Here is a 25,354-nt window from a genome sequence, read left to right as displayed (position 1 = left end):
AATATGCACAGTCCTGAAGGACCACAAGCATAAACCCCACTTGTTCCCAGAGCCTGGTGATCTGAAGTTCTCCCCTGGGTGGCAGTTGCAAACACAAGGGCTCCAGACAGGTATGTAAGTACCTTTCTGGGAGATACAGGTGAGCTGAGCTGCAGCAAGATGGAGGGGTGCTCCAAGGATAGCGTCTTCTGAGCGATGTTTTCTGAGAGCACCTTTGAAGCTCCTAGCTGTGTGCCAAACTGGAAGCCTGCCTCTAAAGCGGACGCTCTGGGACAAGTAGGTTGACCTTTTACAGAAAGGCTGCTGGTGTAGTTCATCTGCTGTCTGTATAGGGCCACATGGGTGGTAGCCTGCGAAGAATGATCTCTTCAATTGTTACAGCCCCATGGGCCCAGGAACCCAAACCCCTCTAGTTACCAGAGGCAGATGATCAAGGGATATCCCCTGGGCAGCAGCCACAAATATTAGGTCAACAGATGTAGACACTGGAGCACCAGACACTTACAAGGACTCTGGTGGATGCCAGCTCTCTAGAGTGTAGCAGAGGGAGAGTGTGAAGACAGCACCTGCCCTCTGAGGTCTCGGGACAGGTTTACAATCAGACCTGAAATGAGTGTGTAATTAGAAGTCTGCCTCTCAGGCTGCAGCCCTGTTCGTAAGCAAAGGGCCACCTTCACAGAAAGACTGTGCTTCTGGGTCTGTTGCCTCTTGCTGTGCTCTGGGCATATCGCGGTTTAAGAACTCTCTCTCCATTGGTAACAGTACTGTGGCACCTGTTAGCATAAACCCTGCTGGCCACCAGAGCCCAGCGATGTAGAGGTGTCCCCCTGGCAACAGCCACATAAATTGGAACACCAGACAAGATTATAAGCTCCTTCCTGGAAGACAGAACCATTGAATTCTTGAGGATTGTGTTCTGCTTGAAGAGATTGGGATGAACTCTTGGGTCCTTCATCCCTAAAAGGATGGTGTTGGAACTGGAGATGGCTCAGGAGTCCTTTAAGATTGAGAATATTAAGGGTGTAATTCTACGATGCTTTTCTAAATTTATTCAGTTCGCATATGTCTTCCTTCTGCGAAGTCCTAAAGTGGTTAATATTCTGTACCACATAATTACTCAGATGATTATACATATTGTTTGGTCATGTTCACTAATTGTTTCTTATATAAAAAGCTTGTTTCTGTAAATAGATTGTATAATTCTTGAGTTTGGAATACATGTCTTCTGTTTCCTCATATTCCCCTGCCGTAAGCTTTTTCCTCCTCTGTTTTCTCTGCATCCAGGTAACTCCCACATCGTGCTGTCTTCTCCTTCAGCTCTAACATTGAAAATGAAGAGTGTCCATAGCTTACAGTGCTTTAGTCTATGGGTCATTTTGTTCTCATCGAAATCCTGGGAGTTGTATATTAGAATTTCCATCATTTTTATAGATGAGGCAGCTGAATCTCAAAGTTAAAAGATTTTTCCCCCCTCAATGACTGTTCATCTAGTTAAGGGCTAAAACTGGAAGTGGAATTAGACTCTTGCCTTTAAAAGTTGTATTTTGACCAACTAGCTTGCCTTATGGTAAAAGATTAAAAAAAAGAGAGAGAAAGAAAAATAAGCTATTGGACAGCAAGGAACTTTTATTATATACTAAGTTGTTGTGACCAAATGGGAGCTGTGTTGTAACATACTTGTGGTGAGGAGCTTTTATTGACCACTTCAAAGATTGCAGAGGGGAATGTATGAGGCACTTTGGAGTATTTAGTGAAGTTTGGAAGTAGGTCATATCACTATAACAGGACAGTTGCATTTTCATCTAAAACCAGCACACGTGTGATTGTGATTGTTCCCTTTATCTCATGACCTTAACCATCAAGAGAACAGATGAGCACTGTACTAGAAGCAAGATGACTTCTGAGAGACAAGAAGAACTTATAAAAACTACATGCCCTGAAGAGCCCATGATCTTTCATGAAGTGTTTTCCAAGTCTTAACGCAAAGCCTACCACTTGCACTTAAATTTACTTAACTTTATCACAGCCTTCAGTAGCCAGAGGATCCCCATCTCACAGCAGAACAGACATAAAGAGTTAGGATACAAACAGGTGTTGTGGTCAGCGGTGAGAATTGATCATATGCCAGTAAAAGATGAGAAAAACCAATACAAGGATAATTCAAAACTCTAGTAGTTCAGGGTCTTTGACAAAACAGCATCACTGTTAGAGCCCCATAAGCCTTCTACAGGAGCTGGTTGTTCACTCATCACCCTTTTAGCCATCCATCTATCCATTCACCTACTCACTAATTCAGCAAGCATTTTTGTGCCAGGTTCATCAGCATCACCTGTGGTCCCTGCTGCTATGGCACTCAAATTGTGTTTGAGGAAAGTAGTAGTAAGCAAAACCAGAATTTCAACAAAGTTAGAGAAAATGGTAAAAGAAGAAGCATGTAGCACAAGAAATGCATTGGGTGCTTTGGGAGCAGAGAGTGGAGATGTCTAATCCAGCTGGCGGAGGAGCAGGAAGAGAAGGAGCTCAGGAAACTGGTTAAGAGAGTGTGTTTCCAGGTGAGGAAACATCATGCACCACATTAGGACCAGATGGCAAAGCAGACACTCAAACCAAGCCACAGACGCAATGGCTTCTAATTGTGGAAGGCTCCATAGGAACGGAAGCCTTGAGTGTGATGTAGGTGATACAACTCTTCTCATTGTGAATCTGAGTAATGTCTTCTAGGATTTGTCTTTGTGAAGTCTTTCAGCCACAGGGAGGTAAGTGGCTGTCTTAATAAAGATCCTTACCTTCCTTAGGGCTCTTTCTGAGCAGAGTTCACCACCTGGGTAGTATGAATATGTTCATCGACAGTAGTTCTTCCTCCATATCTGAAATCGCAATAGTAATGATTCCCTAAACTATAGAAGTTCATTGTTCATATCCATTGTCTTTTAGTAGGTTTAACATGTTAATATAGGAGTAGTAGTTAACACAATCATTAATTTATAGGAACTCTGAGGTGATAAAATGGCTAGTAGTCATGTTTTGGTAGGGACATTGTGTGTGTGTGTGTGTGTGTGTGTGTGTGTGTGTGTGTGTCCCCGCATGCACGTGCATGTTAGCCGGGGACAGAAAGGTAGTGAGCTTTTATCAGGTGTGCTGCTCACTTCTGGTCAGGCTCCTGAGCAAATATAAAGACTAGTAGGGATTTCTATTGTAAAGAAGGACCCAGAAAGTAGGGAAAGGGTGAAATGTCAAAATGAGCCAGGATGCCACACATGCATTTGCTATGTGCGTGTCCTTTCCAGGCAAGGGTACAGATGAATTCAGTGCACTGGGACTGAGACCACAGTGCATACCTCCACTGCATCCAACTGTCACCATCAGGAGCGAAGAGGGAGCCACAGAAGCTCACCTCTGCAGCCCACTCCAGAGCACATACACTATCTCATTTTATATCAATTATCACAAAAAGCCAGGTCATCTATCATCTCAAAACTAGTTCTCAGAAGGGTCTGCACATGGCCCACTCTGTCTCCTTCTTCCAGTCTTCCCCAGTCCAGACCTCTCCCTTTGTGCCTTCAGGAATTCATAATCCAGAACTGGCAATGTCTTCTGTCTACTGAACTTTTTATTTTTTTACCTGTTTTTCTAATGCAGGTTTCTTAACATCAACACTATTGACATTTTGGGCCATACAATTCTTTGTTGTAGGAGGCTGTCCTGTGCACTGTGGGACATTCCACAGTGTTTCTGACTTTCATCCACTAGATACAGGTAGCACCTCTGCCCCAGTTTCTAGACTGTCAAATGGACCAGGGGGAGGGGACACTGGGTGATGTAAAATTTGAGAACTCACAATGAAACTGGTTCACTCCCAGATGCTACTTCCTTTGAGGCCCTTTCAAGGTATGGTAGCTGTTCTCCCCTGCCTTTCTGTAATTGGGACAGAGATGGTAACCTCTTCATTGCCTGTTGTCACATCAGACCATTCTCCTTCATTGCTCCCCTCACCTGACAAACATGCTGGCTTGGAATGGCATGCCATTAGATTACATCACCCTTCACCCTTCATTGTGGTTTCATGTACTGATCTGATATCTTTCTTTCCTTATTTCTGATTATTTTAGCTGTTGGCTCATGGTGTTAATTATTTGCAATTTCAGAACACATAAATATGAATCGTTCAGTACCCTGGCCCTTCTCAAGTTTTTGACTTATCTTCTAGCAATGGTCTTGTCTTCACCCTATCCTCATCCTCTCTTTCCATGGACACATCCTAGACATTACAATGACCAACAGCTGCAACTCCTCCATGAAATCAGTCTTATGCATCTTGTTTTCTTCAGTGAGCACCTTCTCTCTTATCCATTCATCCTAATATCCTGAGTTACTTCTTGTTCTCTGAGAAACTTTTGACAAGATGGAATCAGAATTGCAGGAGGTTTTTTTGGAAAATATAATAATGAAGGAAAAAAAGAGGGATCTGGAAAATGTTGTGAGAACCTTCATATTGAAATGCAGCCTCCTGTGGAGGAGGGAGGGAAGGAATATTGGCTAGGACAAGCCTCAGATTCTAATGCAGTTCTAAGAAAGTTTTGGCAGAGCTGAATGGGAATCTTAGAGTCAAAGTTGCCTGTCAGAAGAGTCCTGAATCTTCTAGGAATTGGGTGTTCTCTTATATACCTGCTGTCCTCGGTCAGGTCATTGGGCAGCTGATCTTGAGAAGCTTGGGCTCAACTCATTGGGTAGCTGTACTCTCTGTACTGGAGACAGGACTTCTCACAGACACCAGAGATCCCTGTTCCAATATCCTCACTCTTCTTCTCCCCATCCCCACTCGGGAACTCATCTCATCCATACAACTGTCTTTCCAAAAATCCTGAGCCACCCTATATTCTCCCTTTTCTCTCACACCCTATACCAGGAAATACTGTTTGCTCTAATGCAGAACATCCCCAGTCTGACCGCTTCTCACTACCTTCTTTGAGACCACTCTGTTTTCCACACCTCCACATCTCATCTGGATTACTGCTATAGCTACCTTAATGACCTACCTGTTTCTATACTTGCCTATAGTCTATTATCAACATCGAAGTGTGATCTTCCTAAATAGATTAAATTGTATCATCTTCTGTGCAAATCATTGCTGTGACTTCTCATTTCAGTTTTAAAAAAATGTTTTTACAGTGGCCCGCAGCCCTATATGATCTGCTGACTTGAATCCCCCAACCTTATCACCTCCCTGACCTCAAATCTCCCCCCCCCCCTTTACTCTACTATATCCACTTGGTCTCTTCACTGTTTCTTGAACATGACAAGAGCAATTTAATCCCTGACCTCTGCTGACCATTCCCACTGCCCAGATCTCTCACATATCCACTTCCTTTGAAGGATTGCTCGGATGTTGCCTTTCAATTTGGCCTCTACTAGTACTCTTTGTTCAAAATGCAATAGCCCCTCTAGCAACCCAGCTCCTTTTTATCTTGCTCTATGGTTTCCTTTTTTCTCAGCAAATATCACTATCCAATATTCTATATAACTTATTTATGTTTGTCATGTATTATATATTTTCTCATTGCTAACATATAAGCTCCAGGCCAGGAGAGATCATTTACTGTTTTATTCACTGATGTAGCACCCAGGATCCAGGTCATTATCACGCAAACAGTAGGACTCAATAGATTTTGTTGATGTAATAATGAATGGGAAGTTAAACATGGTAGATGCACAGATCCTGTTTCACGCTTCCCTGTGATGGTGATGGCCATAACTTAGGTGCCTTTTATTCGTAGTTTTCCTTAAGGTTTTATGAGGGTCTCATTTATTCACATATTTACTGAATGCCATTTAAATGTTTCACATTGTTCTGATGAATGTAAATAATTGAATATAGAATTGTACTAAGAATATGCAAAATGAGCACAAAAACAAAGAAACTATACTTTTGTCCGAAGGTAATTTGGGGAACTTCTTTCCTACCTTAGGTCCCTAAAACAAAATGCTGTAACCATTCCCTCTCTGGTCATGATTTGAGTAACTCACAGCAGATCCAAACATTGTGAATTATTTTAAAGTATGAAGTTTCATATTTGGTATCTACAAGTGGTTAGAGTAGTCAAGTGTATTGAGGCCAATTGATTTTTAAGTATGGGTTCTTTTGAAATGTAGTGAGAACTATGCATTAGTCCTCATGCCCTCAATGCATTCTTCTACATGGACTTAATTGTGAGGTTTGAAGGATAATTTCATTTTCAAAGTAGCTCTAGTATAGAAAATATTCTTTGTATTTTAGAGAGATAGAAGCACTGGTGTCTCCTGTCATCCCTAAGTATCCTTCCCACTGAGGCTTTAGTTAACAGCTAAATGCTCACATAAAAGAGGAATTTCTTTATCCCAATGGAATGGGTCACAGCGACTAAGGCAGGTCTATCAACTCAGGTGAATAGTCCTGATTGATCTCTTAAGAAAAAAGCTCTGTGTCATTGGTGCTGAGCCCACTGGGCATCAAATTTGTCAGGACACTTCAGTGCCACCAGAGAGCATTCCTCTTTTCTACACCTGATCTACCAGGTATTGTTTTAGTTTTTAGGTTTGAATCTCAAATTCATGTGAGAGAAGACAGGCACTGGCCAAAGTGCTTTTCTGTGCTATAACCAGTGACTTTCTGTGGATAGGCTCTGGGCTGAGGGCGAGGGAGACCACACGAAGTCTCCTGCCCACCCTCTGCGTCCGTCCTGACTTCCCAAACAACTTCTCAAAAGGCTACACAGGTCAAGTGCAGCAACTAAAGAAGTGTGTTGTATGTGGGGCGTTAATGTTCTTTTCTTTTTAATGTTTGTTTCTTGTTTCCTAAGGCTGTATAATCCAGAGAAAGGGTGATATGAATGTCTGTTAAATCAAGAATGATTACATTAGCAAATGTAAGTGCAATGATTAGCGCTTTCCTCATGGCTATGCAGAGAGCAGTCAGGGCTAATTACTGGTCTCTGAAGCTGCAAAGAGATAATTTCCAAACACTGGGGTTAGTCTGCTCTTCAGGAAGGAAGGAAAGGGAGGGAGATAGTCAAGTTTTTTCTCCCTGCCTCATTTATTTTATATACAAGCTTTTGTTGCTAATGACAACTTGGATGTGGAAGAGGACCCGGAAGTGGAGAAGTTGAACTTTGTCTGGCATTGCAGTGCTCATCCTGGCTGCACTAGGAAACATGGGCTTCACTGAGTGTTTGGAGGATGCGAGACTGAACCCCAGTTGTAGTGATGGAACCAGGACGGCATGAAGAGAACAAGGCCTGTAGGGTTGGGCTGCCCCAGTTCAGTCCTGGCTCCAGCACATGTGGTTGTGACCAAGTTCTTTGAGTCTGAGTTCCTAGTCATAAGATAGGTAATATAATATCTACTCTATAAATATTTGGGAGAAATACCTTTTCAAAAATCATTAAACACATGGAAAACAATGACTTGGTAACCTCTCCATGAAATTGGTTTGTATTATTTGTAATAGAGAACCAAGGATACAAATACTTTACAGTAAACAGTGTAACATTATCTGTATCGTTTTTATTTACATTCTTAATTCTGATTTGGCCTCTTCTGGATAGGCTAATAACATTCTCAGAATGTGCAGGACAGCTTTCTTCACCTTTCCTTATGCTATCTCCAGATGGTACATTGTTAGACTTGTTCTCTAGAAAAACAAAAGGAACCCTGGCTTGTATCATTTGCCAATTTCTATGGTTTAAAAACTTCAGCTATGGCTGACTTCAGACTAGCAGCATTTTAACAACTGTCTCACAGAAGTTCTGAATATTAACAGTTGGCTCTCGTGAGCCCCTACAAGTCAGCCCACCTTTGGCTCAGAATGTAACAGGGTGACATCAGAAACTTCCTGGGCATCATGCAGACTCTGAAGTCGCATCCTGAACAGAGCTGTGGTATCTGGCATGGGCTCTCGCACCAAGAATAAACCCTTACTACTATCACGCACACTTTGTACAGGAAGCCCATTCCATCCATAGATAAATCCACTACCCCAGCTCTACAGGGGTGGGGGGGAGGATATTGTTTTACTTTAAATGAGAAAATTGTTAAATTGCACTAGATCCCTTGCAAAGAAAAGTCGTTGAAGCTTTATTGGAATTAATATAACGAATAGACTTCGTTTTCTAAAACGGAAGAGTAAAGCATACAGTTTTCCCCTAACATTTGCTTATTCATTCAGATCGTGTTTCTAATGAAAAAGATTTACTATCATCAAATTGATTTCATCAGTGAATTTAAATGGTGCTTGACATTGAACCTAGTGATTATGACTTTGCTACATATACGTGTTTAGCACATTTGCACTTGGTACGCTTATTAAACACAGCAGATAATTTGCAGCAGGGTCTGCTGAGCCTTTGCAAGCTGGAGGAAGTCTAGAGCGTGTTTCCCCTTCTTCTGGCCTCTTGAGCATTTCATTCTTTCCAGGGCTTAGAGCTCACAGGTTGCACCTGTTTCTGAGCTGGAGATGAGTTTGTTCCCACCACTTCAAGCAACACTTCCTGTTTTGTTCTGTTTTTTTCCATCAAGAGGACTTCAGTGAAGGGAATTTTAATATATTCTGTGTAGGAGAGAAGAAAGATGCACATTTATTTCCTGTTTCAGAAACATAGTTCTGCACTCACTAAGGCTTCCCTTAGACAAGAAGAAAGAGCCATAGTGAGGCGGACCCAGTCTAAGTCCACCTCTTACACGAAGCCTTTCCTGCTGACACCAGCTTACAGTAGAATTGCACAGTACCTAGTCATTGAAAACTCTCTTCTGTTGTTTTCTAGTAGCTATTTTTAAATTGCTTTTAATGAATTAAACTTGTCTTTCTTAGGACTGGAGGTATGCTACTTACCTTTTTCTGTCTCCCACAGACTGTGTTATAGCAAAAGCACTCAGTAAGTGCCAGTGAATACTTGTATTCTTCTCCGAGGAAGAATACTTGTCTCTTCCCCAACATTGGTAGAGGTACAGATAGTAGTAGATACTCAAAATGTTAATTTCATGCCATTCAGAAAAGAAATATACTTTCTCTAGCTGGACCAGATGTGCTGTCCTTTTGACCTATCGCATCTTCAGAGTTGTTTTAAATAGAGCATAACTGTCACTTTTGACTGCATGAAATACTATACTTCCACTGACCTTATTGGCTTTGCCTCGTTTTAATGGGAATATAAGCAACTCTGCAAGATCCAATAATTCTGGCTCTTCCACAGAATCAATATATCCAACAGCCGCTTTCTTCAGCTGCGCAGCGTTCAGCGCCCCAGCACAGTGAGGAGAGTGGGGAAGATAGGTCTGAGAGCCTCGCTGGCGAGTGAGCACCTGCCACCCGCAGGCCTCTGAGAAGCACAGTGCTTTCTGTCCAGCTGTCTGCCTCGCGCTCCACCTCCGTGTCCAGCGACCGTGTCCTTGTCGCTCTGCAGGCCCATTCTGACAGTCAGCCCACTCTCAGTGCTGTGTTGTCAGGAAGTCTCCTCAGGTTGGCAGCCCTCAGACGACAGGAGTACCCCACCCTTTCCTGATGTAGTGCTGCTCTTGGGCTCCCCAAAACCTTGCACTGACAACATAGGAAGATAAAAAAAAATAAAGGATCCAGTCTTGCCCAGGAATTCTAATGATGGCAGGTGGTCTGCTCTGGGCTGTGCTATGGACGGAACATTGTGTCCTTTCAACATTTGTATGTCAGAGCCCTAATCCTGACACAATGGCATTGTGTGACCCTGAGTGGAGCCAGCCGGGTGGCCAAGCAGACACGCCCAGCATGGCTGTGTGAATGCTGCTCTGAAGCAGGAGAGTTCCTGGTGCCACCCAGGGCTCAGCAGGCCTCCGAGCTGCACACTGTGTAGGGCAAATCACTTCTGTGTCGTTTACACTGTTTTGAATGGCGGTTTTTCTGATTTGGAGCTGAAAGCATCACCAGGCAGCTGGTTAAGCAGAGACTGGATATCTGAGCTTCTGCTTGACCTGCCTCAACAGGTTCATGTGAGAATTTGATGAAAGACATATTCTTATAGTAATGATTGATTGGTCACCCGTGTGCTAAGCAGCAGTACTAGGCAGTGAGTTATCATGGGACGTTTCCTTACCCTCATGAAGCTTGTCCCAAGGAAGAGACAATATGAAGGAGAAATAATTGTGCGTGTAATTATTTCTTTTTAATAATAAGTGCTTTGAAAGAAGAGTAGAAGGAACAATACGAGAAGATAAGTAGTAATAACTAATTTAGTGTATTTGGGGAGATTTCCCTGAAGATGCAACTGTCAGTCTAAGTTCTGCAAAAAAGGAAAACATTGATTCTGTAAGCATTAGGGTATTCCGGGCAGAGACAGAGTGGTGCATGGGGTCCCTAAAGACTGAAGGCAGAAGACACCTGGCCTGGCTGGAGTGAAGTCGGGGAGGAGCAATGTGCATCAGCGACACATGCGAATGGCCTGTTAAGTAACTGGACTTGGTGCGGGTTCAGTAATAGGAGCTCATACAATTAAAACAGTATGATAGGACTTGTGGACTTTGCTTCACTAAAAATTACAGGATGAAACTGAAAATTGCTTCTAAGATATTCATTGTAGATTATTAAGAAAGAGGAGACTGTCTGGGGGAGGGGCCTTGCTATTCTTTGAAGACATGTTATCCTAAGCTAGGCATGTTCGGGGCCACTGACCTGCCACAGCCCTGTGCCAGATGGACAAGGGGTCAGGCAGACACCTGCGGGGTGACTGTGCCCACCTTGTCCTGGGTTTCTGGCCTTGTTCTGCAGCATCAGCCCCAGCCTTATGTCCGAGTTTGTGGAAGGATGTGGTGGTGTGTCAGCACAGCAGCCGCATGGCTTTGTAAACTCGCAATGCAGACTGTTTGCGATGATGACATTCATACTTTCCTGCCTCAGGCGGAGACCCTGCTTTCTAAGAGCTTGCGAGTCCCACACGTGATATAAAGAACAGTCTGTTGAGCAGTGCAGGAAGCCCGAGACTCGGGAGGAGGGAGGGGAAGGGGCGGGGGCTTTAAGGTGGGATGGTGGGAGCATCATGTTTATTTTTAAGATATTTACATATTCAGAGCATATTTCTTTTAACTTTTGTGCCAAAATCTATCACTCTGTGTTTTTAGGTGCTGGCAGTTACCAAAAAAAAAAAAAAAAAAAAAAATGTACAACAACAGTGTTAATTTTTAATAAATCCTCAGGAATAAATGCAGTAGCTCATCCATGAAGGATGACTGTGTTTCTTTCGCTTCTAAAGAGTCCTTGATAATATATTAATGAGCAGCATAATGCTTACCCTTCAAGGGTGACATGCTCCATATATATGCAAAAGCCACCTCACCCCACGCTGAACTTTGGATAATGTCCAAACGTCCTCTGTCTCCCTGGCTGTGCGCCTCTCCTGTCTGTTTGCTGGGTGCTCGCTCTGGCTCTGCCTAGGCATAAATACCGACGTCTAGAGGTTAAAGAATCCAGCCATGTTCTCCCGATTGATCAATTAATCAATTTTAATTGATCACCAGAATGTTCTCTTAATTCCATTATGATGTCTAAAGGGGAAACTGTAGCAATTAAACAAAAAGACATTTGATAGTTTTTATGGTAATTGAATTTGTAAATTTATTAGCTTTCAGTTGTTTACTTCCACTATAAGTAATTCATATTTTAATGGTACGCTTTTAAATGGGAAAATGCTCATGGGACTGTTTTTAATTCAGAAGAAGGTACTGGTCTGAAATGGAACCCCTAAAGCCCAAAGTTTGTAATTGGGTAATTCCTCTGTTATCAGAGATGATGCATTCTGATTATGTTTGTATTTCTCTGAAATCTCACTCCCGGGCACAGACAGCATAGCAATCTGTGTTTAGATGTCGGCTGAGGAAGAAAGCACTGGGGTGAAGAAATAACGCCCCCTGCAGCAGGATACAGGAACTGTGCGTGGTGGGGGAAGACAGGTAGAGGGCCACTAAGAAAAGGCAGAGAGTTAAGACAAGTTCTGGGGCTCAGACAGAAAAGGGGGGAGGGGATGTTAAAGAGGTATTAGGTCAGGGATAGCTGGGGACCCTGTGCTGAAAGTCTAGGGAGGCTTAGCTTGTAAGGACAAAGGATCCTGTAACCCAACAGCAAGGAGTGGCTAGGACTAGATTGTAGAGATCTTCTAATGTGGGACATAGAAGAAAAACCTTCACCCTGCTGTAATTAATGACTTCCAGGGGCCCCTAGAAGGTCACAAGGTGGTGAAGGTCCTAAGGGCTGGTCTTGTCAGAATCCATTCATTTGGAAGGAATAGGTGCAGGACCTAGAGTGTGGGGTCAGTCAGTTGAGGAATGAGCTTCATGCGCATGAGGCCAAACCAAGAAAAGAAGAAAGCCAAAACACCATCGTTCTAGGAGGTGAGGAAATTGGGTGAGCAGCTGTGGGACGTTCGCTTCTCAGGGGTCAGACTGCCTCTGACCTGTTCAGCTTATTATTCCCAGCACTTACAACAGTGCTCGGTGCATTTCAAGTCCTTTAAAGACATGTCAGTCCAGTATGGATGTGGGCCCATGAGGAAATGGGGCAGGGGAGCGAGAGAGGGGTAGGGGCTGTCTTAGTCCATTTGGGCTGCTCAAATAAAGTACAAGTGGGTGGGTGGCTTATAGACAGCAGGGATTTCTTTCTTCCAGTCTGCAGGCAGGAAGTCCGAGGTCAGGGTGCTGGCGTGCTCAGGTTCTTGGGAAAGCCGTCTTTCAGATTACGGACTGCCAACTTATTGCTGTGTCCCCACATGGCAGAAGGGTCAAGGGAATCCTTTCTGTGGCCTCTTTTATAAGGGACTAATCCCCCTTCATTGCCCTCATGACTTTAATTGCTTCCCAAAGGCCCCAACTCCTAATACCATCACCTTGGGGACTAGGTTTCAACATAGGAATTTTGGGAGAACATATTCAGGCTAAACAGGGGCCAAGTGAATGTATAGACAATAAGGAACTTAAAGTGGCTTGTTTTTTTTTGTTTGTTTGTTTTTATATTTGTTTGTTTTTTTACTTCTACATTATATTTATTTTTTTTCCTACTGGTCAGAATGTGTCTTAAAGGGCAGTATTGCTTGCTTTCCACCTGGACCATTCCACAAGATTCCACAATTGGTGACAAAAGATTGAGGACATGTATGCATATTATATGAATAGCTTTAATTGACCAGACAACATGTCTGAGTGAGTGATATCAGGTGATACCTGGGTTTTATTGGACATCAAAGGTAGGGGAGCGGTAGAGAGAGAGAGCGAGCTCTGGACTGTTTAAATTGTCATCATTACACGGTGTGGGGCGTGAGGAAAGCAGGGACGCTGCAGGAGTTTTATCTGATTGCGCATGTTCTTATGGGCCAGCCGGATTTGCCTTTAATATGAGGCTGAATTCAAACGTTATCCTATCACACAGTTCAAGTCCTGCTTGCAATGTTTTGATATTTTGTTATGAAGTAGTTTTATTCTCAAAAAAATAATGACTATTTATAAGTGCATTTGTAAGTAGGTTTTAAAATAGAAATGATCTCTCACCAAAACTTCTTCCATTTAGCCAGGAAAAAAAATGGAATTCTTACTAAATGAAACATAGGACAATTGCCTGGATTTTTAAAGATCTTCCCAAAATTTCAACCCTTTTTTAGAAAATTTATCATATTTTTAATGAATTAAGATCCTGAGTACTTTCCCCTCCTGGACCTCGCTTCTCTTGCCAGCTAAATTATACAACTAAAGTAGATCATCTTTTTAGGTGACGTCTAGGTCTGACAACTGAGCCGTGGAGTCCGGGACAGCAGTGTCCAAGAAAGACATTTGTAAGCCACAAAGATAATTTTCAATTTTTTAGTAGACATGTAAAAAATAAGACACAAGTAAAATTAATTTTAATAACATGTACATTACTTAAATCAATATATCCAAAATGTTATCATTTCACAATCAAGTTAAAATTATTAATGAGTTATTCTACATTCTTTTTATCATCCTAAGTCTTAAACAGCTACTATTTTATAGTCACAGCACATCTCAGTCCTGACTACGTACTTTTCTAGTGCTTGGTAATCACATTAAGCCCAATAAGTACCTAGAATTTACTGGATTACACAACATAGGTCTGTAATCAGCCAGAAAAAAAAAGTTTTCATTAGATGGAAAAAAACTTTCTTAACAACATGTATAACAGATGAAAACTTTTTTTTAAATGGAGTAATTAAAAAAGGAGCTAAATTATGAACTAAAACAGTGAGTCTGACTGAGTTACTTGCAGCCGGCTGAATTCAGCCACATCGTAGCAGCGGCTGGAACCTATGGCCTTCTGAGGTTTTCTCTTGCTTATCTGCTCACCGACACTGAGCACGTGGAAACAGCAATTGTTTTAAAGTGTATAGCACTTTTTCCCCCCCTCATTTTTGTTCTGGTACACAAGGAATTGCTGGTCACTTTACTCCCAAGTAAGGGACCAGATCAGGTCAGGTTGCCTTTGTATTATATCCCAGACTAATCCCAGGCAAAATGGAGAAATCAGGAAGACACTTGTATATCCCTTCTTAAACCTCTTCATTCCTTCACATACTTTCTGCTACCTTCTGAAGACTGTCCTCTGTGTTATTATGACTATTCCCTGATATATTGTTTACATATAGTCAGTGTTATTAGTGGATAAAGGCTTTTATGATAGGAGTTTATACATTTTTATATCACAGGTATAGCTCTCTATTATATCTCTGTTCATCCTGATTGAAAAAAACTCCTTGTGACATGTTCAACTTTCTGAAAGAATCACATTGCTGATTAGTGAGGGACGTATCTCCTGAACCCCGTGGCGGCCTTTGTTCCACTGTGCTATGCAGGAGTTCTATCTCTGGCTGTCACTATTACAGGACCATGTCTATTTGGCTTTCCAGAATCTTCATTCAAAGATGTGATGGTATGATTCCAGCCCAGGCTCTGGGATCCTATTGCATTTAGACATGTTTAAAATGTAGAGCTGGCCCATCCCTATCTGAGTGTTTTTTCCTTCAAGCAGGATATGTTTTATTTGCCAACAATTCTTACAAGTTCCAGTGACATTCACAAATCTCTATGAATTTCATTAGGTTAAATGTCTTAAGTTCATTTTGTTTGTTACCCATGCTTCTTTGATTGCTATGGACACTCTAAAGCTATCATATTTATTATTTGATTCTCTTCACTGGTGTTTTCTTCTAGAATTATTTGGCATCTCCTCTGTTTTTTATTTCTTTTTCTACTTCATACCAGTAACCTCCAAGGGCATCATTTTATAGTGCAAGCTGGACATTTTCTCCTTCTTTTCTCAAGTTTCAGTGGAATCTCTCTTTATCATGTTGCAATCTCCTAGAAAACATATTCTGCTCAGGTCCCATGAGATAAACTCCATTCCTTGCCAGGAGCATTTCATTTTGGTGTCATAAGTCATGATCTAACCTCTCCCTGCCAACACACCCCCTTCACACACACGCACGCACACACACATACAACCATATATCCTTTGACACCATCTCTTTAGCCAGTTGTTCATTACCTCATAACCTCTAGTTGATTCTGAAGTCATGACCTTTAACTGGAAGAAAAAGATGAAAAACTCACCTCTGGCTTTAAGCCCTTTGTTTCTAGCCTAATAATTTGTAGAAATAACCGACACCTTTTCCATTTTTAGTAGAATAATTTGACTTCATATCATTTATATATAGTACAGGTCTCTGCTGTAATAAGTCAGTCAAAACTTTTTAACATGATTATATTAAAAGCATTGTATATAATTGATGAGGAGGTATAGGTTCTGGATCAGTAAGAATTGCGGCTAGGGTATCCTCATACATGGAGAAAGTCAAATCTAATCCCTTGCTGAATCTAGTAGTTCACTGATTTGTAAAGACTCATTGAAAGATAACTTAAACCTTATTGATAATTGTACTTAGACATTAACAAATATATTTGGTGGACATGGGGGGGTAGCAGCCATAGAAGCTCAATTGCAGGTGGGTGAGATGGACCAATGGATCTCCATGGAGCAAATGCCCAGAACCGAGAAAGTTGCAGGTCAGGTTAAGCAGCTGGGCTTGACTCTGGGAAGAGAGCTGTGGGTTGTCCTGAAGCACCAGATAGAACAGAAGTTATTATTAGCTCAGTTCTCTTCAAGAAACTGAGTACCCAGGGAAGAACGGGACTTGGTGATGATGCTAAAAGAACCCCGTCACTGTGAAGCAGGGACATTCTGTGGGAGTTGATGAAGATGGGAGTTTGTTTCCCTTGTAGATGAGTTTATCAGCACCAGAAACCCAGGCAGGGCAGTGACAGAAGGAGCTATAAATAGGAACATGAAAAAAATATATGTCAGTGCCATTGTATGAACAGGTAGTTCCTCTGCCATTAAAGCTGTGAACCCAGCGATGATGGACCATATCTGAGATGGATGGAAGGAGAGCTTCCAGAGTGGAAGGAAAGCAGGGGTGGCAATGTTTTAAATGTACCCAGAGTACGTTTAAAGCAGATGACAGAAACCAAGACAACTGCCTTTGAAAGAAGACTTTGTTACTTACAATTCCTTAGAAGAGGCAAGACACCTTGCCACACAGAGCCACAGAGGACTCCACAGGGCCTCACAGGGAAGCACCCGTGTTGCTTAGGTGGTAGAGGAAGCAAGGGAAAGGCGTGGGCGTGAGCCTCTTTACTGCAGTGTTGGGAAGCGGGTAGGTGCGGACACCCTCTCTTAGGCAGGAAGTGAAAGACAGAACTGGGGTTTGTGGTTGCAGGCTTGTGATATGATTTTCATGTATCTACAAAAACCCAGGCTATAATAAAGAGGTAAACAACTTGGTTCATCCACATGACCCTGTGACTCTGGATGCCATATTGTCAATTACAGCACCTCAGAATGACTGTTACATGCAATAATGTATAAATTAAGTGTCTAACAAACCCTACTTTGGTGTTTTTGCAGAAACACCAGAAAGGAAAGGGCTGGGAGGATTTTTATAAAGTGGTCTTTAAGACAAACTGAGTGCCTCCCACTGTTGAGAGAGGGAGAATAATTTGGTTATACTTGCAAATATGTGGATTAGTAAAGTCTTGATAAAGTTTCTTATTTAATAAATCCTTTTTTTTTAATCAACTGGGACTCCTAATGGATAGTGCATGCTTTTCCAAAATAGAACCATCCTGGCACTAACTTAGTAATAGAAATATTAAGGCATTTCTCCCCTGAAGACAAAGATAGAAGAAGGAAATAACAATTTTTCAATAACTTGGTAAACTTACCAGAATATGAAAAAGAAGGAAGATTATGTTTTGTTTTGTTTTCTATAACAAGGTTAGCAATTCTTGTAGGTAGAAGTTAGCAATTATCTAAACATTTATAGATACTTTTAAATAAGTATAAATTGGCACACAATGATGAATGAAATATAAATGAAAATGTTCTTGGACTAGAAGAATAAATTATGATAATGTCTGTTATTTCTAAGGTAGTGGAAAATGTTAACATAATCCCATTAAAAATCCAAGGTTTTCGCCTGACCTGTGGTGGCGTAGTGGATAAAGCATCGACCTGGAAATGCTGAGGTCGCCGGTTCGAAACCCTGGGCTTGCCTGATCAAGGCACATATGGGAGTTGATGCTTCCAGCTCCTCCCCACTTCTCTCTCTCTCTCCTCTTTCTCTCTCCTCTCTAAAAAATGAATAAATAAAAAAAATTTAAAAAAAATCCAAGGTTTTCATGAATATAAACATTATTTATAAGCTAAAATCAAATAATAAGTATTCAAGAATAGCTGTATTAACTCTAGAAAAGGAAAACAATATGGGTGTGCTATAAACTAAATGTTTATGTCTCCCTAGTATTTATGTGTTGAAATCCTAACACCTATTGCAATAATATTAGGAGGTGGGGACTTTGGAAGGTGATTAGGTCATGAGAGTGGAGTACTTGTGAATCAGATTAGTGCCATTATTGGAAGAGACTTACCTTTCTGTCTTGTGAGAACAGCCAGAAGACAACCATTTATGGACAAGAAAGTAGGCTCTCACCAGACAGTGAATGTGACAGCACCTTGATCTTGGATCACCCAGCCTCTTGAATTATGAGAAATTAATTTATGCTCTTTATAAACCACCCAATGTATAAGAAAGTATAGCAGCCTAAATGGACTGACAGAATGATAATCAGACCAAATATCAAAACATATTATGAAACCTGTAAAATTAAAATAGCATAGTTTTGGTTCATGAACAGAGAAAATATCCAGGGTACAGAATTCAAATTCAAGAACTAGACAAAATGTATTTGAAAGTTTTATATGCAATAGAATCTCAAATTGATTGGGAAAATACAGATTTATTAATACAAGGTGGTGGAATAATTAGATAGATCTATTTCTCACACATATATTCATATAAGTTCCAATGACGCAGTTATGTAAATGTATACCAGTCTGATAACAAAAATAAACCATACCATCAACAGCAACAAGTTTACATATTTCTTTTACAACAAAAGAGACTTGACATTTTATATAACCGAACGTAATGTTTTAGTGACCTTCTCGTAATGTACAGTTTTTGTGAATTTAAATTTCTTTATTTTTAGAAATATAGAAAAAAATGAAACCATTCATGTAAGAAAAAGAAAACATAAGCAAACGGCTTTGTAATTTGACAGTGGGAAGATTTGGAAAAGCACTACTAATATGATTGACAGAGCTGCATCCTTCCTGGAGAATCGAGAAAGGAATACACGTTCATTGTATTTTCCAGCTTTTAGAAACTGCCTGCATTACTTGGCTTATGGCTGTGTCACTTGGACCTCCACTTCTATCTTCACATCTGTTCCTTTGACTTAGACTTTCCTGTTTCTCACTTTTAAGGACCTTTGTAATTAAATTTGACTCACCTGGTTAAACTCCCCATCTCAAGATCCTTGAATTAATCATATGTGCAAACTTTTTTTTTCCCCATGTAAAGTAGCATATTCACAGATTCTGAGAATTAAGACAGGGACATGTTTGGGAGGCCATTATTCTGCCTACCAGTCTTCCTTCTGGTTCTTAAAGAGTCACTTCTATTCTATGTGCCATATACATTCACCATGTTCTCAGGTCACAGAAAAGTTCAACTCATTGTAACATCAACTCAACGTCCATCCATTTTTCACAATTTCATCCCCTCAAAGTCCCAAATCATATAAAAACCATGTACGTCAGTAAAGGGTGATGTTCTAGACATGACCCATAGTGGGGGGAAATCTGTGTCTATCTGCTTTCAAAATACAGTGATGGAGCAGGCATAGGATAGCAGGTCTAGACTTTTTCTTTCAAAAAAAAAGGAGAAAATGGAAGGAAAATGGAGTCATCAGTTTCAAACAATTTTGAAATCCAACTGGGAAAGCTCCATTAGACTTGAAATCCTAGGAATAATTCTTTGTATCTTCAGGCTCTAGTCTCTGGACTCAAAGCCTCACCTTAGAATAAGTCTTTCTTTCACATGAAGGGTAGCATATACTTTCTTTCAGCTGACTAGATTTATCTTAGGAATTCCATCAGGGGATTTAACAGTCTTCTTTTATTTTGTCCTTCCTCCCCTTTGATCCAAGCTGGTAATATTTCTGCTTTGAGAAAATCCTCCAGACCCTTGTAGGTCTCCCATGCATATCATGGGGATTCACTTCATTAGAGGAAAGTCCGCTGTATGGTGGATCCTGGACTGTCTCATCTCCATCCTAGCTTCTTCCGAGTTGATGGAGGGAGTCTGAGTGACGGGCCGAAACGTGGGTGGGTCTCAAGTATACTATAGTAAGTGAAAGTAGCCAGATTTAGTCATCGAGCATTTGAAAAAAGGTAAAACTGTAGGGCTGGAGGACAAATCAGTATTGCCAAAGACTGCTGGGCAGAAGAGGGTCTGACTGAAAAGCATCCCAAAGGAATTTGGGGGGAAGGCCTGATAGAACTGTTGTGAGCCTTGGTTGGTTTAGAGCTTATGCAACTCCATGCATTAGTCAACACTCAGAGAACTGAAGACCACAAGAGTGGAATTTACTGTATTTAAATGAAAAATAAATAACAAGAAATAAAAAGAAATGGGAGAAGTGGAAGGAGGGGAATTTTGAGTTCAGATTAGATGGCTTTACTTTCTTATAAAAAGTTCCAATCAGAGAGAAACTGAATATAAGGGGGGAAAATAAGCTTTCTTTGTCTTAGGAAAACAGCTTGTACTACCTTCTCTTTCTTCCTTGTTCCTATTTTCCAAGGAGGGCAGAAAATTCAGCACTCGTGTTGGAAGTTTCCTGCAAGGGGCTCAGCTGAAAGCTGAACCTTCGTTTTGGCAACTTTGGAATTGACTCCGACAACACTAGGGTTGAAGTCTCCATTTGAATTGCAGAGCATTCGCTGACCTTTAATTCATTAGTAATAGAATAAGTTGGGTCCTATCCTACTGGTTACTTGAGGATAGGATCTGGTTCTGCTTCACTTTGACTTTCTCAAAGTTCCTGTCACAATCCCCTGCTGATCCTGCAGACCCTCGGTATATCTACACTGACTGGATACATTCATTTGTTACCATTGTCTCAAAATTTCTCTTAGAAATGCAAATAACCTACAGGCTTTGAGAACTTTTTATTTTTTTCTTCATAGTGTTTTTACAGTTTGTATATTTTCTACAGGGAGCATGAATTACTTTTATAATTAGAAAAACGCAATAAAAGTTATTTTGCAAAGGCAAATACTTCTGGGAGAGTCGTTTCAACCTTACTGCTTTTGTTGAAACAATTGAGTTCAAGTGCACGAACTGAGGGAGTTTTGATTTGGGGAGGTTCAATAAGTCATTTGAGAACAAGGATTTCTTTTGTGACAGGGCTTATAGTAGTTGGAGAACACCAGACATTCGATGAGAAATAGGACAGAGATGTAGACAGGGAAGTCCAAAATGAATTTTTATATTTTCAAAACATTGATTTTCTGTTATCACCATAATAATAATAATGAGGAAGGAATAAGTTTGCTTTTTCTTCTTCTTCATGACTGACTTGATAACAAGAATTCAGGAGACCTCATATTTATTAGAACAGTGATCCCCAACCCCAAATCCGGAAGCTAAGGTTGGTTGGTGACAACATTGTTTAGGTTAGCAGGGAAATGAGAATAATAAGAACAGTGTTGACAGTGTTTCATTGACTGTTTACTCATTAAAAAAAGTTTTTGATCTGCCTATTATGTACTTTTGATGTGAATATATTCTTGACATTATAAAATGATAGTGATAGAAGATCTTAGCTAATCTTCCTTTCTTTCTTTCTTTCTTTCTTTCTTTCTTTCTTTCTTTCTTTCTTTCTTTCTTTCTTTCTTTCTTTCTTTCTTTCTTTCTTTCTTTCTTTCTTTCTTTTTTGTATTTTTCTGAAGTTGGAAACAGGGAGGCAATCAGACAGACTCCCGCAGGCGCCTGACCAGGATCCACCCGGCTTGCCCACCAGGGGGCGATGCTCCGCCCATCCGGGGCGTTTTTTGCAACCAGAGCCATTCTAGCTCCTGAGGCAGAGGCTGCAGAGCCATCCCCAGCACCCGGGTCATCTTTGCTCCAATAGAGCCTTGGCTGTGGGAGGGGAAGAGAGAGACAGAGAGGAAGGAGAGAGGGAGGAGTGGAGAAACAGATGGGCACTTCTCCTGTGTGCCCTGGCCGGAAATCGAACCCAGGACTCCTGCACACCAGGCCGACACTCTACCACTGAGTCAACCGTCCAGGGCCGATCTTAGCTAATCTTTAAAGACTTTTCCATGAAATTTAAAAGCTGGGCTTTACTGCATGACTGTGAGCTCCGTGAGGACAGGGAGCATCACTCTGCCTTTATTCAGCCAGCACCACAGCCCTGTGTCCCGTACACCAAAGGTTGTGCAGAAATGCCTGCTGACTCCCTGATTGTGGTCATTCAGCTAGCGAGTCTGTTGATTATAACTGGGAATCAGATTGGGATCTGCTCCCTTTGACTGATTCTACAGATAATTCATCCCGAGTTGACAGAAAGTTCCTAAACAATATATTCACATGTTACAGATTTTAATGAGAACTCGTTCATATCCTATTTGGCGTAGTTATGACACTATATATTTTAAAAGATGTATTTTTTAATGTGTTAACTTCTGTTCTCCCAGCAGAATATAAGTTTCTCTGTGTCTAGTACAGCACCTGGCATACAGCATGTGTTAGAATATTTTTGTTGACTGAATCAATGTTCTACTTCTCTGCCATCTGCAGAGATGACAGTGAAAATGTCTTATAGTACATTCTGTGGTGGTGAGCACATTTGATTGAGTAATCACATTTCTAGTCTTCTCTTTCACCATCCTCATCATGGACCATGTGCTACAGTGACACAAAACCTTCAGTGATGTGGGCTGGGTATTAAAATATAAATATAAAATGTGTATACTGGGTATAAAATATATACAAGGGGCAGGACTCAAAACAAGGCTCTGGACTATCTGGGGCACAGAGCTGATCAAGTGTTATGGGTGTGAGCAGAAATGCCTTCTTTTTTTTTTTTTTTTTTAATTTTTCTGAAGTTGGAAATGGGGAGGCATTCAGACAGACTCCCACATGTGCCTGACTGGGAACCAACCAGCATGCCCACCAGGGGCGATGCTCTGCTCATCTGGGGTGTCACTCTGTTGCAACCAGAGCCATTCTAGCACCTGAGGCAGAGGCCATGGAGCCATCCTCAGCGCCCAGGTCAACTTTGCTCCAGTGGAGCCTTGGCTGTGGGAGGGGAAGAGAGAGACAGAGAGGAAGGAGAGGGGGAGGGGTGGAGAAGCAGATGGGCGCTTCTCCTGTGTGCCCTGGCTGGGAATCAAACCCGGGACTCCTGCACGCCAGGCTGACTCTCTACCACTGAGCCAACTGTCCAGGGCCCAGAAATGCCTTCTCAGAGAGCCAATGATCTTTAGATGCTGTTGCAAAGGGAGTTCTAATAAAGCTTCCCCCTGGACATATTTAGATATGCCTCTGATCTGGGATAATCTGGATTTATTTTTACCCCAAGGCTGAGAAGTAAATCACTTTAGTTTGTGGAAGGTTCTTGTGGCCCAGCTTTTTTAAAGCCACATACCAATAATGACTGTAAGAAGATTTAAGTGCAGTGAGTTAGGTCAGTGGATCTAAGTGCCCACAGTAGAACAACTTAGCCATATCAGAAGTTCCACATGGATTCAGAGTACCCTGCACTGATGACCGTAAGCTAAAATGACCATTGCAATTTTGGATAATTATTCCCTACTTTTATTCTACAGTGTGTCTGTAAAGTCATGGTGCACTTTTGACCGGTCACAGGAAAGCAACAAAAGACGATAGAAATGTGAAATCTGCACTAAATAAAAGGAAAACTCTCCCAGTTTCATACCTGTTCAGTGCAGTTCAATATGGGCTCATGCACAGATTTTTTAGGGCTCCTTAGGTAGCTATCCCGTATAGCCTCTAGAGACTCGTCACTGACTGATGGCCTACCAGAATGGGATTTCTCCACCAAACTGCCGGTTTCCTTCAACTGCTTATCCCACCGAGTAATGTTACTCCTGTGTGGTGGTGCTTTGTTATAAACATGCCAATATTCACATTGCACTTTGGTCACGGGTTCGAATTTAGCGAGCCACAGAACACTCTGAACTTTCCTCTGTACTGTCCACATCTCGACTGGCATGGCCGTGGGCTGCTCCGCTGTATACACGGTGTTATGTCATCATCTGCGCATGTGCACATGCTGCCACATCATCCTACAGAAACTGGGAGGGTTTTCCTTTTATTTGGTGCAGATTTCACATTTCCATCGTCTTTTGTTGCTTTCCTGTGACCTGTCAAAAGTGCACCATCACTTTACGGACACACTGTACTTTAAGAGCTGGTTGTAAAATTTAGCTTTTGGAATATATTTTATAAACTCTTCTTTTGCTTTTGCTTGAGCTTGAGGGAAGAAGCTAGTAATACCAAGACCAATGCCAGCATTGGACGACCAAATCATACTGTGTATCACCAAGAGAGAAATCTCTTTCTCTTTCCCCTTTTCGCTTTCTCTGAAATCTGTGCCGATCTGCTTTAGTAGCTTTCATTCCATTTGCTGTCTGTAATTCTGCCATAAACCTTTTGTCTGCTCCTGAGCTCTGCACTCCATTTTCCTGTTCTTGGGAGGAAGGTCTCTTAATGATAGAATAGCTAATTGGGATCCCCGGACAACGTGTAATCAAGATGGTTTCTTGAACTTCTAAAATTTTTAATGGTCTGTAAAGACATGCAAGTTCTCTGATGAGTCAGCATTGTATCCACTAACTGAAGGCCAACAGAAGAATGCAAGTGATGCCTTCACCAAACCACAGTGTCAAGCCAGGACAGAGAGTGATGTTACACAGTATAGGAATCCCATGATACATCAGAGAAGTTGGAAAAGGACCAATTACCGTTAAAAATATCTCCTCAGAACTACCCAACCTCTGCTATGATTAGACTGCTTTTCCTTTCAAAGATGGCATAGAATCTGTGATAGGAAATAAATGTTTTTAGAAGTCCCTAATGTTCTGTGTAGACAAAGGTTGCCAAGTTCCTGGATAATAATGTTGTCATTTCCAACTTTATATTCATCTTCAAATGCATTTCCTTATTTATGGAAAGTCTTCTGCCCTTGCCTCTTAGTAATTTTTTGGTTGCCATGGGATCGAGGCGCCCATGACTGTTATCTGATCCTAGATAGATCCTTTACCGTGGTGTGAGAGAAAACTTTTAATCAGCAACTTTTCAGGTTCACTCATCCTTTGCTACCCCTGAGAGCCCGACATAGTGAGCCTTAGACTTTGGAATGTCGTAATTATTAGGCTTGTGTAGGGCAAAGAAGCAGTAAGAACCATACTGCTTCAAATATAAAGGAGGAAGCAGAGCTGTGATGGGAAAATGCCGAGAAAAGCCTAATAAAAAAAGGAAAAGTCAAAAAAGTGAATGGAGGCTTTCAAGTCTTTCTGAAACCTTGCTGCAAGTCTACTCTTTGAAGAGATTCTTAATCAGCGATAGTGGGGGAGTTGGGTAGACTGGTAGAAATGATTGTAAAGTAAGAACAGGGTCTTTTTAAAAATAATTGTATAGCAGTTGGAATGATGAGAGCAGAAAAGGATCTAATATGATTACCTGTGTGGCTTGGTCAGATAGCCTCACCCTCTAGTTTTCCATTTCTTCCTCCATAAAATGGGTGCAGCAGGTGATGTCTAGGGAATTAACACTCTTTCATTATCTATTGTTCTGTGAGCGTGCTGGATTTGCATGTATGTAATTTTCTTTTTATTTTCCTGCTTCATTTTCCAAAGAAAATGGAAGTT

Source organism: Saccopteryx leptura, chromosome 11, assembly GCF_036850995.1.
Source record: "Saccopteryx leptura isolate mSacLep1 chromosome 11, mSacLep1_pri_phased_curated, whole genome shotgun sequence".
NCBI classification, from domain to species: domain Eukaryota; kingdom Metazoa; phylum Chordata; class Mammalia; order Chiroptera; family Emballonuridae; genus Saccopteryx; species Saccopteryx leptura.
The sequence above is the reverse complement of the archived record's forward strand: the minus strand, read 5'-3'. Positions refer to the sequence as shown.